The following is a 7,032-nucleotide window of genomic DNA, read 5'->3' on the forward strand; positions in this document are numbered from 1 at the left end:
TTTTGAGAAAATCAATCAATTCTGCAAAGGAATTAACTTGATGACATCAAAACTGCAGCGCCATTTGAAGAATGGTTACCATTTCTGTTTCTTTGATGGGAATCAAACAAATAAAAACATTGACTATCCAAGTTACCATGAATGGCAATAGTTGACTCCTGAAAAGTAGCAAGGATATAATTTGAGACGATAAACGCCTGATGCAATCCCTCCTCAAGGTCAGTCAACTCAAAACCTTCATCATTCGCAACATCAGTAGGCAACACAGCGGGATTCGTATGTCCAGAAATCATGTCGAAAAAATATTCCATTTCAAAAGCATGTCCAACCACAGTTGTTGGCAAGTGTTCGTGTCCGAGGTAGCCTTCAGTGTGTGTATATGTATTCATGTGACAGAGAGCGTGACCTCATTCTTCAATCCTCTCTCTCTCTTCTTTCTCATTCGAACGCACACACGCAAAAACGTAGCCTACGCACGCATGCACGCGCACGCACACACACACACACCCCGCTGACGCACTAACCACGCTCACACACACACTGACTGTCGGCAAGCATCTCTTTTTGTTTTCTTTACCTTTGTTTATTGTGTTTTCGAAATTTGTGTTTATTTTTTTGCTTGACTTATCTGTTTTATTTTAATGTTTGCTATCCACATCGTGTGATAAATGTTTCTTCTCAGTCTCCGAGTCAGTTTAGTTTCTGCACGCCGCTTTGGTACTCCTTGTTTTTCTAACTGGTGTATTGTGCGCGATTTGCGGATTTATTTTTATTCCTTTCATATGCAGTTGAAGTGTTGTGGGTGTTATTGTCTGTATATGCTATGTTGCGTCTGTGTATGCCTACAAGAATTTGCATTCGCTCTCTGCCAGTACAAGTCCAAACTTTATTGGGTGTAATGTGCCTGTGGTCTGCTCGCAGTCGAGCACAGATAGTTTTCAAACATTCCTCCAGTGAGCCGCCGCGCGCTGCGACCTGAGTAAAGCGCTTCTTTGGTCTCTGGCAACGTTGAACTGCGCTGATATGCCCAGCGACGTGCGGACAAAGTGATATCGCCCCGCTGGCTATTTTTACCGCTGGCCTCGGTCGGGCTTTGCCACAGAAACTCACGGTTTGGCCTGTAGGTAAAATGTACAATGTATTTTCTGATTTGTGCACAAAAGCTATTTTTCTTTTTTCTTTTTTTTAACATAACAATGTTTAATGTCACTGTTTGTTTAAAAGAACATGGTCACATTTGTAAAAAAAATGTTAAATTAGAAAATAAATAACATTTTGGTTCATGATTTTTCCTACACCTGTGCTGAAAATAAGAAATAAAAATGTCGGTATATAAGTCACTCAAATACAGGTAAGTATGACTGGCTCGGTTTGAGTTTGTTACGGTTGACCCTGCACAATTCGACCTCTGATGTTTTTGTTGAACAATTTCACAACTTCCTGTGTTACACAAACTCAGTGATGACCAATTTTGCCTTCACAACTTTCTACAGATGAACAACAATGTTGCCTTCACCCCTCCCATAGTGTGACGGATGTCACAACTTTCTGTGTACACAAACTGATGACGTATTTCACAACAAAATGGCGCTGCCCATGGTCAACCTCGATACTAGTTCCGGTTCCGGAATGTCACCGTTCACACAGCCAAATGCCTCCGCATAACCTAGACCTCTGGGTCTGGGAACAACCGAAGTTCTGCCACCGTAAGGTGTGCACTATCCTTGGCGGATTATGACATTATTCAGTTATTCTGCAGAAAAACCAAAATGCTGGAGAAAAACTGTCTTTTCTGCAGCATTTATGCATAATGTCATCTTTCGCCGAAGCAGCGTTTTTTTTCTGCAGCAAAACATTTTACTGCAGTAAAATTGAAATCAAGAATGCTGCAGTAAAACGGTGCTGTTGTTTTTCTGCAGAAAACCTGTTTTTATTTTTTCTGCAGCATTTTGTACTGGCTCTTGGCGGATTATGACATTATTCAGTTATTCTGGAGAAAAACCGAAATGCTGGAGAAAAACTGTCTTTTCTGCAGCATTTCTGCATAATGTCATCTTTCGCCGAAGCAACGGGTTTTTCTGGAGCACTTTGATACTTAAAACATCTGTGTTCTTTGATTTTATTACAAAACTGCAGTCAGAATAGTAAGCAGACCTATTCCAACAATACATTTTGATCAGCAGTAAATGTAATGTCAAATTATGAACAACAATCCTGTGCGCAGATATATCTAACAGAAACAAATAGTCTAGCAAAATAATACAACCAAGTACATGTACGGACATCATCATCCACATCAAAAAATTGATTGTAAGAAGAGCACAACTCTGTGTTATTACCACTGATTCAGTCAAACTGCCAGTTCAACTTAATCTCTGTGGGTTTTTTTTTTCTCTCAGAGTAACATGGTAAAAAAAAACCAAAAAAACTTGCATGCTATAGAGCTGGATTGTTTCTAGTGATCATGCAGTATGATTTATCCGCATAGAAAACTACTGAAACACCTAAACAGAAATAACAATGTCTATACAGAAAAAAATCCACTGTTTGATTGCTGAGTCTGTACTCTTGCTAACAGTGGCATTAAAATAATTAAAACTAAGCTATGCTCTCTTGGGGGGGAAAAAGTGCTCTAAGTACTTTTTGTGTCTACATAGGCCAAAAAAAACCTATGCAATGTTTCAGATTTCCTGACCCACCCTATGTTTTTCCTCCTTATCCTGGACTATTTTGGACCCTAACAAAAATTTACTTCAAAAATGACAAATCTTAATTTTGCAGGCTTACAAGGAAATTGACTCTTCTCTTACAACCAGAATACACCATGATTTCAAGCAAATAAAAAACTACATGCACCTGAGAAAAAAACACTTTAATTCAAGAAGTTAGACCTCCTAACCCCAGCTTTTCAATTCAAATCAATACGTTGTTGATGTTGATTATGGGGCTTAACGTCCTCACAGGTAACTAGGGACCTACATTGGGACATGATTTTTTATACAATGTTAAAAGTGGAGGGTGTAATGGGGGGAGGGGGGCTGGAGGGTGACGGTGTGTAGTCGCTAATAAGTTTAAAGGTGCGTTTACTATCTAATATACCAGACATTTTGTTTTCGCTGGTGTACAGATAGAATAACATCACATAAAATCGCTCTCGCAAAACATACAAAACACATAAAATGTACACATCAGTACACACATAACCCAAACCACACATACAGCACCATCACACACATATCCACATACATACTCTAGTTTTTTCACTATAAAAATAAATACATTATGATTAATATCATTACTAGTCAACTTAAATTAAGGCTCAAAATAGATCTTGAGATGGATGTTATTTAGTGTAATGAAGAGATTATAAAAACAAAATATAAGCTATGAGAAAGACAGTATGAAAGAACTATGCCCATTCTCCAGTGAAAGTTCTGCTGATTGTGGTAACTTTTTTTTCTGTCTAAAACAGGCGTTGGAAAGAAGTGTGAATACTGTGCCCAATCTACACCGGAGGGTCCAGGCGAGTGGAAGAGGTGAAGGCTAAGTGAAAAACAACCATGTCAGCACAAGGGGCATGGAGACAGCTTCCTGAAATGCCTTCACAGTGACTTGTCTGATGAACCACGAGCCTGGATAATAAAAGGTAAACAAAGACATTTTAATTTTACTACATGTAATCAAGATTACCTCACTGAGATTTTTTCTTTGACATGTATGAAAATCTACAGGTGATAGCATGTATAAGTTTTTCTCCTTCTCTTGTTTTAAACTTAGAGCTAGTTTTGACATTCTACCCTCACACCTTACTTTTTCATCAGGTTATCTGAACGAGCTGTTTGAGGAGGTGGTGATCCTAACACTGGCCAATGGCAACACTGGCCAGACTTTGACTGCATGCTACAGCTAGACCAGTTGACAAAGCTCAAGTTGTCACCAAGCAGGACGCCTCAACTGGCGACCAACTATATAGACTGAGGCTGCCTATCTCCAAATCTGACAAAGCAAGAATTGTTACGCAAGCTCCACATTTCTGTTTGCAGTTTAAGCCGACCTTAAGTATGCAATAGTTATGCACCCCCCCCACACACACACACACACCCCAGTTGAAAGATGTAATGTACCTTTTATTTATGTGACATATTTGAAGCCTGTGTAGCTCTGTGACAGAAAGAGGTCTCTGATGGCAGCGACCAGACAGGCAGGAAGAACTTTCCTGTTCTTTCGGCAAGTCAGTATGCAACTTGTCTGTATGTCCTGAACACATCAAAACATTTTCTTTAATTTAAGCTACATAATATCATGTGGATGCACTGATTGGGTGTAAATAATAACAGCAATTGGTACAGTCAATTCACTAAATGTGCAACAGAACCCTAATCATCAGACATTTTACAACAGCAAATTTCAACAGTCCTTTTACTTTCCTGAATGTCATTATTATTTATTAAAACATGCATCTAGAGCAACATACATATATCTAAATCTTCTTTTATTAAAGTTCACCTGAAATTCAGGCTGCTTTCCCATGCAAAGTACAAATGCAAGTGTCCATAAACCAGTATGTGAGTGAGTTCTGATGAAAAAGTGATTGTGTTGTAATATTGGTTATTACTGAGTGTTGATGTTACAATGATTACATTATAAAAACAACAACAACAGAACAATGTGAAGAGCAAACTTCTTCTGTGGGCATGCAAGTGAGTTAATTATTGTGTGTGTGAAACTATATGTGACTGAGTGTTACAAATTTAAATGACAACAGTTGTTCAGTTTAAATTTTCTTGGTAGCCTTTAAAAACAACAACAAATAAATACATTTAAAAATCAAACAAATATAGGCACCTCAAAAAAAGTTGTATGTACACCTTCGTGGCTGGTGATGCATTCTTGCTCCCCTGCAAGTTTTCATTCTACAATGTACCTCAGGGTAGCTTCCTCTCTCTCCTCTTCTGCCCCTCCCACACAATACAACACGTACAGTGGCCACTCTGACACCAGTCTCTGAAATCAAGAACAGTTAAAACTGCGATGAGCTGTTGTTTTTGCGGGGTCGGCCCGCTATTGCGCGGGCCGCTATTGCGCGGGGCCGCTATTGCGCGAATCTTTAGGGTTAGGGTTGGGTTAGGATTAGGGTTAGGGTTAGGGTATAGATTCGCGCAATAGCGGACCCGCGCAATAGCGGACCCGCGCAATAGCGGCCCAGCCCCGTTCTTTCACTCGTGAATGCAATGCATGAACACTTACACAATATCACACTTATTCGCGAGTGCGTTGACATTTCAGTACACAAACAATCATGAGCAAAAAGACGAGAGTGAAAACTTGAAATAGCACAGACTCGAAAGCAGACGATAAGTTCAGCACAGAGACAAACAGAGTCGCAATTTTCGTCGTCACTGTTCTCACCACTGCTGGATTTAAGTGGCCTCCTCATCTTCCGTGCTTGATTCTATCAGAGAAGCGAGTTGGTGCAGCACTCACCATCTTGACACTGTATGACGTCACGGATAATTTATTCATAAGCCAAGAGTTCCGCCAGTCGTTTTGGGGAAAAAATGCGTCGCTTCAGGCACTAAAGTTGTCGGATTACGGCCTTAGAAGATTCCGAAATAAACCAAACATTGTTGAAGACGGTAAGAAAGCGGTTTTCTAACTAACTGCACCCATCGAGAAGTGTTCGGTCGCGCAGGAACACGATTCGAAGCGTTTTTGACGCTAAAACAGCATGGTCTGGTCCTTTAACTGAAACAGGTGATTGGAGAGGGAGTGGTGGGGGGGGGGGGGGGTGGAGGAGAAGGAAGTTATCCCGGGAGTGAAGGGGAGAGGGCGGGGGTTGTTAATTCTCAATCGATGATCAGTCAGGCAACGAAAGAGCGTTGTTTACGACTCAGCGGTATTTCCAGTCAGGTCTTGCAGTCAGCTTTATTCCGCTTTCCCAGTCAGTTTATGTGCTGGCAGCTATATCAAGGTACGTCGATGTGTATGTTCCAGAGAGTGGCTTTCCCAAAACCCCGGTCTTTAGTTTCGCTCCCGTAGGCACTGAGTAAGCTTAGCTTAGAGGGCGAAATGAGGCTCCTTTTGTTCCTCGTGTTTTACGGATTTGAGTCCTTCGGGGATGGGGGCTTCTTATTCTTATTCTTATTCTTCTGATTCCTCTTCTTCTGCGTTCTTGGGCTGCAACTCCCACGTGCATTTTTTCTCGAGTGGGCATTTACGCGTGTGAATTTATTTTAAATTCCTGCCATTTACTGGGCAGCCACACTCTGTTGTCGGGACTGTGTGACTGATGAGGACACAATAGTAGAAAAGCGCACCTGCCTCATTCAGCTTGTTTTCCCAATCGAAAGTAAAGGAGGCCAAAGTGACAATCATACTGGTGCAAACAATGACAAGATTGTTGCAGATATGTTGCGACAACTGGCAAAGCTTTAAGGCGTAAGGGTCACCCAGAATTTGCAAAAAAAATCGTTTTTCAGATATACAAAATTATGATGTTGCCAAAAGCTAGAACAATATCTCTATTTTCATGTGCAGTTTACATTTTGTCTCTAGCATACATAGTTTTCTTGCAATAAGTGCTCAAAGTAGGTTGGTGGGAATTGAAAAATCCCTTTAATCAAGGGTCTGTTGAATGAAATTATCGGTTCTGATGATGAATTTGATTCCAAAAACTGCTCAGAACAGTCTGACACAGATGATTAATCAGACAGTAGCTCAAGTGAAGATAGTTTTGATTCTGATCTCTAGATGACCCCCCTTAAAGGACATAGACTGATAGATGTTGAACTGTTTGCTGTTTTATATGGTGAAAGTTCGCGCGAAATCACAGAGCAGCTACACTTCTTCTTCTTCTTCTTCAGCGTTCCAGAATTTTCTGGTTACGTGTGAGCTCGTTTGCCCATTTGGGTTCCCCACACTATGCTCTGAGAGCATAGTCAGCTTCACTCCGCTTTCGTTGAGTAGGCATGCTGAGTATTTTTGTGTTTCCATAACCCACCGAACTCTGACATGGATTACAGGATCTTTTCC

General features: G+C 40.7%; 1 long non-coding RNA gene across 1 annotated transcript; it reads right to left on the reverse strand.

Annotated features, from left to right (window-relative positions):
• Positions 1-2,112: 2,112 nt before the first annotated feature.
• Positions 2,113-4,984, reverse strand: LOC138948984 (uncharacterized). The gene is made up of 3 exons (XR_011450138.1): positions 4,846-4,984; positions 4,125-4,257; positions 2,113-3,632 (listed from the first exon to the last, which is right to left on the reverse strand). It is a non-coding gene; the product is annotated as an uncharacterized lncRNA (long non-coding RNA).
• Positions 4,985-7,032: the final 2,048 nt, after the last annotated feature.

This window comes from Littorina saxatilis, linkage group LG15 (genome assembly GCF_037325665.1).
Source record: "Littorina saxatilis isolate snail1 linkage group LG15, US_GU_Lsax_2.0, whole genome shotgun sequence".
Classification (NCBI taxonomy): Eukaryota; Metazoa; Mollusca; class Gastropoda; order Littorinimorpha; family Littorinidae; genus Littorina; species Littorina saxatilis.